Here is an 11,822-nt window from a genome sequence, read left to right as displayed (position 1 = left end):
GAAACAAATAATACAATATATGTTAAAAAAAAAAAAAAAAGAAGAAGAAGAAGGAGGAGGAGGAGAAGAAGATAGCAGGAAGGGAAAAATGAAGGGGGGGAAATCAGAGGGGGAGACGAACCATGAGAGACTATGGACTCTGAAAAACAAACTGAGGGTTCTACAGGGGAGGTGGGTGGGGGGATGGTTTAGCCTGGTGATGGGTATTAAAGAGGGCATGGACTGAATGGAGCACTGGGTGTTCTACGCAAACAATGAATCATGGAACACTACATCAAAAACTAATGATGTAATGTACAGTGATTAACATAATAAAAAATTTAAAAAAAAAAAGATTGCTGCATTTTACAACTTTTTCCTCCGCTGCCCTGCAGCAAAGCTGGACAGCTGGGCCTCTCAGCCCTTTGACAGCCCACAGATATGGATACAGCCTGAGACCCAAAGTCAATGTCAAAGGCAGGGAATCCTGGGTTCACAAAGCTCTCTTCCCCTCCTCTAGCCCTCTTTTCTTCCCTCATGGCACATATCTACTTATTGCAGGGCCAGGTTTGGACTTGTGGCGGAAAAAGAGAATAAAATTACAATTATTTACAATATCCCCTCTGCTTTTTTTATTACTAAAGTATAATTGACACAATGTTGTATTAGTTTCAAAAGTACAACATAGCGATTCAACAATTCTATATATTACTCAACGCTCACCATGATACGTGCAGTCGCCATTTGTCACCGTACAATGTTATCACAATATTACTGACTATAGACTGTTCTCATCTCTGTGAGCTATTTAACTTACACCTGGAAGTTTGTACCTCTTAATTGCCTTTATTTTGCCCATCCCCCCACCCACCTCCCCTCTGGCAACCACCAGTGTTTCTCTGTATTTAAGAGTCTGTCTGTTGGGTTATTTTGTTTTTTAGATTCCACATATGAGTGAAATCATATGGTATTTGGTTTTCTCTGACTTATTTCTCTTAGCATAATACCTTCTAGGTCCATCCATGTTGTCTCAAATGACAAGATCTCATTCTTTTTTATGGCTGAATAATATTCACCCATTGTGTGTGTGTGTGTGTACACACACATATATACACCACATCTTTATTCATTCATCAATGGACACTTGGGTTGCTTCCATATCTTGACTACTGTAAATAATGCTACAATAAACATAGGGGTGCATATATGGTCAATTAATCTATGACAAAGGAGGCAAGAATATACAATGGGGAAAAGATGTCTTTTCAATAAATGGTGCTGGAACAACTGAATAGCTACAAGCAAAATGAAACTGAGCCACTTTCTTATATCACCCACAAATAAATCAAAATGGATTAAAGACCTAAATTTGAGACCTGAAACCATAAAACTCCTAAAAGAAAACATAAGCGGTAATCTCGTGGGTTTAGCAACATATTTATGGACATGTCTCCTCAGGCAAAGGAAACAAAAACAAAATCAAACTCTTGGGGCCAAAATAAAAAGCTTTTGCACAGCAAAAGGAAACCGTCAACAAAACAAAAAGGCAATGTAGTGAATGAGAGAAGATATTTGCAAATTATATCCAATAAGAGGTTAACATCCGAAATAGAAAAAAAATTGTAACACACACACACAAAACTCTGATTAAAAAATGGGCAGAGGCCCTGAATAGACATTTTTCCAAAGAAGACATCCCAATGGCCAACAGACCCATGAAAAGATGCTCAATATTACTAGTTATTGGGGAAATGCACATCAAAACCACAATGAGAGATCACCTCATACCTGTCACAATGGCCAATATTAAAAAGACAAGAAATAGGGGCACCTGGGTGGCTTAGTCGGTTAAGCATCTACCTTTGGCTCAGGTCATGATCTCAGGGTCTGGGGATTGAGCCCCACATCAGACTCCCTGCTCAGCGGGGAGTCTGCTTCTCCCTCTCCCTCTGCCCCTCCTCCCTGCTTGTGTTCTCTCTCTCACAAATAAAATCTTTCCAAAAAAAAAAAAAAAGACAAGAAATAACAAGTATTGGCGAGGATGTGGAGAAAAGAGAACCCTCATGCATTGCAAATTAGTGCAACCACTGTGGAAACAGTATGGAGGCTCCTCAAAAAATTAAAGAAAGAACTACCATATGATTCAGTAATTCCCCTACTGGGCATTTACCCAAAGAAAACAAAAACACTTATTTGAAAAGATATATACAATATCCACTCTTTTAAGTAGATCCCAAAACAATCATCTTTTGTTCTGCTAAAATGATGATGGTGGGTAGGAATAAACAAGAAAGTGACCAGGAAAAGTTAAACTGCATGATGTGATAAAAGGACAGAGAGATCCTGAGGGACAAGACCTGGATGAATGTGGCTGGAGAGACTGGGGAAGAGGGGACAGGGGAGGGAAGGAAGGAGAAGCAGGTCACAGTCTCAAGGAAGCCATGCTTGCCCTCCAGGCGGACTCCTGCCCTCCTCCTCCTCCTCCCTCAAGGCACTCGGCACAATGACAGTGACTTGTCTAATCCTGGTTCCTGGTAATCCTGACTTCAGGAAATCCATCCTCATGTACTTCAGAGAAGACCCTTTTCTCCCTATGGGTCATAGCACAGAAAGGGGAAACAGAAAGAGGAGAAGTTTCTAGAAATCGCAGGATGCTCTGGGCACCCCTTCCCAGGGACCACACAGGGACAGGGCAGTAAGCAGAAGGGCCAGGCTGGCCTCAGTGCAGAGCCTCCTCAGAGACCCTGCTACACCCCACCTCTCAGCAACAGCCTGCTGGCCATCCAGCCTTCAGATGTCCCCCCAGGCTTCCCCAAACTCAGTCCTCCTCGTCTCTGCCACCAAAGTTTCTGGAGTCACGCTTGACTCCCACTTCTTCTCACCCCACCTCCAGTCAGCAACTCCCTGCAGCTGCCTTCAGAACACGCCCAGGATGTGACGCTTTTCCCATCAGCCCCCCTTCTACAGCCAAGTGTGGGCTGCCTCACATTCTAGGCAGTATACCTCCTGCCAGGCCCCCCACAGCCACCTCACAGCGGCCTGGGTGACCACAGGGATGGTCGTAGCATATACCAGATCTGGGCACTTCTCGGTTGCAAGCTTCATGTTGGCCCCCCCTCAGAGTAAAAGCCAAATTCCCGGCCATGGTCTCTACAGCCCTCACAGAAATATGCCCACCTCAGGGCCTTCACTCTGTGGGTTCCCTGCAGTCATCTCCTCCTTCGAGACTCTCAAACCTCACCTTCTCCGTGAGGCCCACCCCGACCATCCCATTATATACACCCGGGCCTCCGAGAACTCCTGGGTCTCTCCACCTTGACCCGTTCTTTTCCCATGGTGCCTATCACCTTGTCACTTACCACACAAGTTACTTACTATGCTTTTCATTTATTACGTGCTGGTTATTTCACTTTTGGTATCCATCATACATTATTATATATCATTATTCATTGTTTATTATTAAGGAGTGTTCGTCTACTCCACTAGGACTGTAAGCCCCACAAGGGCAAGACGTGTATGTGCTCTGTTTGCTGATGTCGTCCAAAGCACCCAGAAGACTGCCTGGCACCCAAAGTAGATTTTGTGAAGGAATGAATAAATGTATGTACATACAGACGGAGAGGAGGAGGAGGATGGTCATCATCATCCTGATGACCAGAGCTAAGAAAGGGTTTGTGGGGTGCAGGAGGAGGAGACATGTAAGGTGGGATGTGTGGAAGGAGAGGACAGTCACTACCCCTCAGGAGAGGATCTGCTTGGATGGAGTAATGGAAAATAAAAGCCAGGGAGATGCTAGAAAGCAACTGAAGGCCATCTGGGCAGGCCCTCAGGAGGTGGCCCCAGAGCATGACCTTACTAGAATGGCAGCAGGCCCAGGAGTCTGGAAAATGGCCCCATGATGGCCTCAAGTCAGATGGGCCCCCAGGGTGGATGGCAAAGGTAAGAGATACAGCATCTTTAGAGCTGTGGAATCCTCAAGAGCTTGGTAACCGAGAGGCAAAATCTCCCTAAATACCACCATTTGAGAGATTATAGTAAAACAAACACAACAGATATGACTGCATGTTACCAAATCACAAGATGAAAATACCTTTTTCCTTGAAAAAACCCAAGGGATGTTTTTTCTACAATGAAGAGAAGCTAGTCTTAATGTGAGTAACTATTTCTAACGAAGAACTTAAAAATTTAAAGATCCCTTCTGGGTGGCTCAGTCAGTTGAGCATCCGACTCTTGATTTTGGCTCAGGTCACCATCTCAGGTTGTGAGATCAAGCCCCAGGTCAGGCTCATGCTGGGTGTGAAGTCTGCTTAAGATTCTCTCTCCCTCTGCCCCTTCCCCCACCCCTCGGGCCTACAATCTTGCTCTCTTAAAAAAAAAAAAAAAAAAAAAAAAATTAAAGATCCCTTCAAATAACCTTCAGCTCCTGGATATCATCATCTGTTCCCATGTATTAGCCTAGCATTGTGTAAAGAAGTCCCGTTGCAACCCAATCAATATTTTGTAGCTATTTGTGTGCATCCAGAAGCAATTAGTGAGTAAGTCTGAGTGCCGAGCACAAGGTGCAGCGGAGAATCACTCACACACACAGAGTTCCCATTCCCCGAGCTCAGACACCTGTACGCCATATGGCCCCAGAAAGGCATTTGAAAATTCATCCTTTTCTCTCAACAACAGCCTCCTGCATCCCTCCAGCCTTCCCCTTCTTTCAAATCCACAGCGTCATTTCACTGTTCACCCTACTTGTTCTACAAACATCATTTCCTCCACTGCCCCAAGTTACTTAACCTGCCTGAGCCTCCAGTCCCCACCTGAACAGAGGGATAACAAGAGCAGGAGGCAGGTGTGGATGCAGTGAGAGGTCCTGTGCTGTTGCTGTCAGAGCGAGAGAGAGAGAGAGAGAGAGAGAGAGAGCACTCCACACCGGAGAGAACACACCCGTGTCCACTGTCTGGTAAATGAACTTTCCCAGGCTCCCTATGACCTGCACTCTGGCTGGGCCAGAACCTTCCATTTCTCAAGAAGCCAAACAATTTCAACGGTCAGTGACCAGGATGTTTCAACACCCAAGAGTTGACCTTGAGGCACAGCAGGATCCGCCGGGGGTTCTAAATCATCACAGAAAGTTTCGACCACATGTATGCATGCCGGCATATTTTACTGTATTCTAAACGTATTCGAAAAAAATGTATGATGAGCACTTGGCAGGGTTTCTCCATGTGTGTTCCAACAGGTTTTACACAATAAAAGAGCTCTATTGTCAGAGTTGGGAACTGTTGTTTCTGCCTGCTCAGCATTCATCCCTCCCCTTGCTTGGAAACTATCCCTCAGCTTCCTTTGGGGACCCACCCCGCTCCCAAACCCTCCCACGGTTCCTGTAGTCTGCACAGGGTTGACCCCACCCATACATATGACTCAGTCCGGGGGGGGGACCCTGATTCAGTCCTGGACAAGGAGGATTTTCCTCCTCCCTGGCCATGGCAATCAGTTCAGGGAGCAGCATGAGACTCAAGCCAGGCAAGAGAGACTCATTTCAGGGCTTTTTACTAGAATCACTGGGAAGGAAAAGCCCTTTAGCTGAAAGGATCACTAGAAACCACCCCATGGAAAGGGCCTGCCTAAGAAGGCAGTACAGAAGAAAATAAAGTCAAAAGATGAAGACCAAGCACTGATCACATCTCCTTCAAGCCCCTGGATTCAGCTGTGCCTGAATCCCACAGATAAAACCTTAGGCTGTTCGAATACCTGAACCAAAAAATTCCCTTTTTTGCTTGAGCACTTGTAACTGCAAGAATACGGACTTATGCACTGGATTATACAAAGTGAAACAAGGTTCCTTTACTATAGGGTTTCACAGAGCCTTCAAAATATTATTATGCAGTATGAATCTCAAACAGAGTGATATAATCTGCAGCCTCTCCCAAACTTAGGTATCCAATGCAGTTTTTTTGAAGACCATATCACAGTTTCTCTTCCATAGAAAACACCTTCAGAAAAGCTAATAGATAATTACCTGTAGGTTAACCTCATATTCAAATACTCCAAAGCTCCATTCCTTTATAATTCTGGACAAATGAGACAAATGGGAACTCATGTGTCCAGCACTGTTGATTCATTTGCCCAGACTTTAAAAATGTAGGTGTATAATTAATCATTTGTATTAAATTGGGATCATAAGCATAAACTATGGTATATTTTTCCAGACTTCATAAAATGTACGTGCAACTGTGTGTGTACATACACTTTTTTAATTGCTACATTGGGGTCACGATTCCTGAGCTGCCATACTGTTGAGTTCTACATTTGAAACCATATTTTGGTCTCGAACCCCACTGCCAAGCTGTCCTTTCTGGTTAGGTCTTTGGCTCTAGCAGAAACCCCTGCTGCTCTTCTGAGGGCCACTAACCAGATAAGAGAAGCTCATTGGAACTGTATTTTTTTAAAAAGCAAAGCAAAAAAAGGAAGGAAAAATGAGGGAGAGGAGCCAGTATGAGCAGAGTGAGCGCCAGGATTGGGGGTGCACACTGCATGAAGTACCTGAGTTTCCATACATGAAACGCATGTCAGGGATTTTGGCAACTTAAAGGCAGCGTGTGTCCAGGCTCTGGCCTCAGTTTTGGACATGGAAGTTTCCAAATAACTGGCCTTCGATATGGGAGGTGTTACAACACCGAGCCAAACAAAGAGCTGCTCCAAATTGACAGTAAGCACTGAACTCTGCTTAGGAACTTCAAAACGAAAAGTGAGGTTTGTGGGGTTTTTTTAAGTCTGGGAGAGCCTATCATCCTCAAAATTCCATTTCTTAGTTTATAAGTCATTCACTGGCAGAGACACCAAATTTTAGTCATTTTTCAAGCATTCCGTCTGCCTATGTTTCTCAAGTCGCTACTTGCCTGCTTCAACGGTATTTGTGGGCTCCCCTGTTTTATGATCCTATGACATGAAATGGAAGGAGATTGGGACAGTGAGGGAGTAGCCCCACTGCCCCCTTGCCAGTGAAAGAATAGCCTTGGCCATGGGGAGGTGGGCAGGGTGCAGGTGGACAGGCAGGCTGGTCTGGGCACCAAAAGCCCAAGAAAATCAGTGTTAGATTCCATCACAGGCATGGAAAGTTCCTGAATCCTTTTGGTTAACATCAACCTGGGTTTGCTGCCACACCCCAGGTCTTGACAAGAAAAAGCCATCAGGACTTCTCATGTCAGTGTCCAAAGATCCAGAGACAGGGACCAGGGGCACCTGTGATGCAGAAGTAGGACGTAAAGCACAGCCCAGCTTAGCGTTACCCTGATGCCTTTTCCAGAATCCAGAGCTTATGTTCTGGAAGGTTTACAGGCTCCAGGGCTCGTGTTGCACCCCCAAAGTGGGGAGGAGCCAAGCACCTGCTAGGCCAGCCGTGTGGAAATTCCAAGCCTGCTCTGCCAAAGAAAACACCCCTGCCTGCCCGCCACCCCCAGTATTTATGCTCAGAAGGGCCTCTGTCTTCCCACTTCCAGGCTGCTGACCAGATGTGGGCTGGGGGAATGGCAGGGCAGGCCTGAGGAGCCAGGGCGCCATTTAATCTGCGGCTAGAACCTGTGCACACCCCCACCTGGCCTGCTTACTTCCTCTTGGCAACCGCACAACTGAAAAGCACTTTGCGAGGAAACCGATCCTCAGTTCATCTTTATGCCCTGAGTGACCAGATCCCAAAAACGTGCATCACTGTGGAAAGGTATGGGCGTGCCAGTCCCATTGCTTTGGAGTTGTCAGTTTCACTCCTGCTTTAGAGGCAGAAGCTTGGAGTGCGGTGGGGAGGATAGTGATTCTAACTATGTAGGTTATTTCCCATATGTTTATGGCATTGAGACTGCAATGAAAGGTGTTCGGAGGGCACAACGTGAAAGCAAACCGTGAGACAGAGTGCTTGCACCCCCAGCATGGAGCCTGGCCCAGGCCAGGACTGCTCCCCCTCATGTCGCAACCAGGTTGCAGGGTCTCTGCTCAGTTGAGGGCTGTCTCCGAGCCCCCCAGACCCTCCCTCTGTGAAACTGTTGGTGATACCTAAGAAGGGTCGGAGGGAGGATGGCTGAGGCCAAGGATGCTGGTGGGGGAGCACCGTCTGATGCTATGTGCACAGGCTTAGAAAAAGCCTGTGGTTCAGAAGCAAACAGCCCACACCAGGGCCCCCATCACCTGTACACACCGGTTGGCCTGGTACTTATTCCACACTGCCCACGTTTGCCCTTCTGTCCAGTCAGGGGGGAAAGTCACCCTCTAGGTACGCTGTCCAGTTAAGAAAATGCCAACAAAATCCCATTTGTGCTTTATCACTTTCACCTAGCTCCATCTATGCGAGGTCAAGGGGCAGCCTACCTGTTTGTGCTGGTCTCCTTCCTGCCCCGTTCACACACACCATAGTAAGCTATAATAAAGCAATAATGAAATTATCAAATGCCGTAGTAAAGAAGATGGGAGGAGGGTCGTCAGTGGACAAGGGGTTTCAGGAAAGGTGAAGGAGACAAGACGTAGATGGGAGAATGAAGGCTGACAAGTGCAGAAGGAGAAGCCGCAGCTTCAACCAAAACTGTCCCGAGAGAGTTGGAGCTGATAGGGAGCAGGTGTGCAAGGCAGAGCCCGGCCACGGTTTGGAGTTGGAAACACCAGCTACCGTAGAAAGCAGGGGGACAAATGGTGCTAACAATGGGGATGGCATCTCCACCCTCCAGCCCTGGCCAGGCCGAAGACCTTAGAGCCAAGCCAAGAAAGGGAGGCTCTTCCTTCAAGACACTGACCCTTGTGAACATGCAACAAGTAATAGAATGCAGGGTCATTTAACCTGTTCTTAGTGCTGTGTTTATACCTTAATTGGGAGGCAAAGTAGAGAGGGGGTTCCTGATCACCAAAAAATGAGAGTGATGTGCTGGGGCCTTGACTCATGCAGGTGGCCCACTGTCCAGCGAACCAGGGGATAGGACCTGCCCTGCCCACATAGGGGCTGCCCTGTGCACGGCACAGGCAGGGAGTGGGATCCCATCCCATATCCATGGCACCATATGGTTTGGGCACCATACCTCAAACCAGCAAACCATGTCCAACCAGTGCAGGGCTTCCACACCAACAAATCCCACTAGCTGCAGCCCATTGGCCCATCAGCCTCACTGGGAGACTCTGCTTTCCTCCGATAACACAGAGTTTGGGGGCGCCTGGGTGGCTCAGTCGGTTAAGGGTCTGCCTTTGGCTCAGGTCATGATCTCAGGGTCCTGGGATCGAGTTCCCCATTGGGCTCCTTGCTCAGCGGGGAGTCTGCTTCTCCCTCTCCCTCTGCCCCTTCCCCCCTGCTTGTGTGCTCTCTCTCAAATAAATAAAATCTTTAAAAAAAAAAAAAAAAAAAAAAAGAGTTGGCCATCTTTGGCTTCAAAAGTCCTGTCACTGTTTTCTTCCCCGGAACCTCATCCCCAGAGCATATTGAGTTCTCCACTGGAGCAGGTTCCCTGCTTGGCCATAAGACGTGTTCTCTCTTTGCTCTCTAATAATTTTTCTTTCTTAATGTGCATAAAGCTTTGAGATGCTGGGCTGTGGTAGGTGATGAAGCTCCCACTTCATTCTCACAAGTGAGAAATTATACAATCTAAATTAGAAATTCGTCCATATTTTCTGGAGAAGACCACGTGTTTGAAGTCCTCCATCGCCAGGGCTTGTCGAACACAATCCTATCACGTGCTACAGCAGTGCGCTCACGCGTGTGCGGGTGTTTTAATAGAGCTGTTTCCCACAAACTCTTACATGGAAGCTGGATACACAGAACTGATTAACAAGAAGCCCCTGTTTCCCTCCTCCTGGCCCCAGTTACTTCCGAAGATGCCATTTCCAGGGAGCACAGGGAGCAACCCCAACTCAGAAAAACTAAAAACTATATGGGGAAAAAAAGTGAGTATTTTCCTTTGTAAATTAGGCCAAATAGAACACATGAGCAGTCCTGCTTACCTTCACACTTGTAAACAATGGCCAATAAAATCATGAGTAGATTGAACGAGGCAGAAGTCAGCAGCCATCTTCATCATCCTCATCGTCCTCACTATCATCCTCACCTATATCTAAATTAGAGTTAACCATTAGCCAGGGCTAAGTGACTGACATATATTCTATCATTGACACCAACAATGAAGCCATGGGGCCACTACTGCTATTATTCACATTTTAAAGAATTTGACCAAGGTCTCCTAGCCAATGGGTGACAAGGGCCAGGAAGCAAGCCCAGGTCTGCTGGACTTTCTCCTTACACATATGTTGCTAACCACTGGGTTCCACTAGTCCCTGTCATAGCTACCTGTATCCCCTTTATGTAGTTTGTGTTTCCTGTATTTTTCACTGTATTAACCACTTTCACAATAATAAGGATATTTTGAGACCAAAAAAGGACAGGTAGTAGGAGAGAGCAGATTCCTTAATTCTGGGAGAAGTTGGCAAGGTAGGGATGCCCTAAGTGGCTCATCTGGCCTGGGGTCACCCTGGAGGTCACCCCTACATGGCACAAAGGAAGGACTCGGGGGAAATCCCTCACCCCAAGAGGGCTAGCACTCTTTAATCAGCCAGGTCCATCCATCCTTCTTCAGCTTCTTTGTACTCATCAGAAACATTAGAAAAGCTTATCAGTCTTGATATACTGAGCACTATCCTATAACTACACTGAGAAGGGGGAGAGAGAAGCAGGAAGTATAAACGAATTAAAATTCCCAATCTACCGAAACAGACCATGTCTAAAATCCATAAGTTAACCAACAATAGTATATGCATAGGACTTAGGAATATAAAGGAAAATATTAGCAGAAACAGATAAAATAATTTTAAATTCTTCTATGGGGAAGCAATAACGGGGGGAGGCCAAGGTGCTGGAGCCTAAGAGATTGTTGCATTTTTATAAGCATTTAGCACTATGTGCCTTTTCAAGTCAACTGCCAATATTTCTCTGATTTGTAAAACTTACGAAATAAAAGTAATAAAACCTACCCTCCTTAGTGGTCTCCTTTAGCTTAACACACTCCAGGAAGGAGCTCAGGCAGAGAAAATGTGGTTTGATGTGCTGGTGGAGCCGTGCGATCTGGGACACAGCAGCTAGGAGGTACCTGGCCCCATGGGAAGAGCACTGGATCTTGAATCTGACACCTGGGTTCCAATCTTGACCTTGGTGCTCTCCATGCTGTATGGCCTTGGGCAAGGTGCATAACTTCCCTGAGCCTCTCTACCCCATAGAGACAGGTATCCAGACCCCAAATAAGCAACAAGAGCATTAAATGATTTTGATCCCAACCCAGTGATACAAACCAACCCCATAGGGAGGCCGCAAGCACGGGGACCTGAGAGGTCTGGGCCAGGTAAAGAAGACCCTTGGAAAGACAGGACCCCAGATAAAAGATACAGGTTTCTCACCCATGAACCAGGCACTCTACAGACTTGAGCCGAAATTTCCTCCTTCACACACCGTTCCTAAGTTTTTTCAGACCATGGAGTAGATTTTGGGTTCTGTGGACTCAGAAGGGAGGTGAGTGTCCCTGGTGTCAGCCCGCATCGCTCTGAGTGAGGTTCACCCACACCGTGAACCCATCTGACCTGGCATAGGTCCTCTTGGACAAAATCTTTCCTCAATTCTTTCCAATTAAAAAAAATTTTTTTAAATCACCGAATTACTTAGCCTTAGAATCAAGCCTTTGATCCAAAAGAGAAACCTCCAGCCCTTTCTCCAGGGCAGGGTCCAAATCATCACTATGTCAAGCTTTGTCACAAGTCTGGTCACAGCTGTTATTTTAGGAAAAGCAGATCTAGCCTTCTAAGAACCAGCCCAGCATAGGGCAATTTTTTCAGGCTCCAAG

Source organism: Phoca vitulina, unplaced genomic scaffold (genome assembly GCF_004348235.1).
Source record: "Phoca vitulina isolate PV1807 unplaced genomic scaffold, GSC_HSeal_1.0 scaffold67, whole genome shotgun sequence".
NCBI lineage: Eukaryota > Metazoa > Chordata > Mammalia > Carnivora > Phocidae > Phoca > Phoca vitulina.
The sequence above is the reverse complement of the archived record's forward strand: the minus strand, read 5'-3'. Positions refer to the sequence as shown.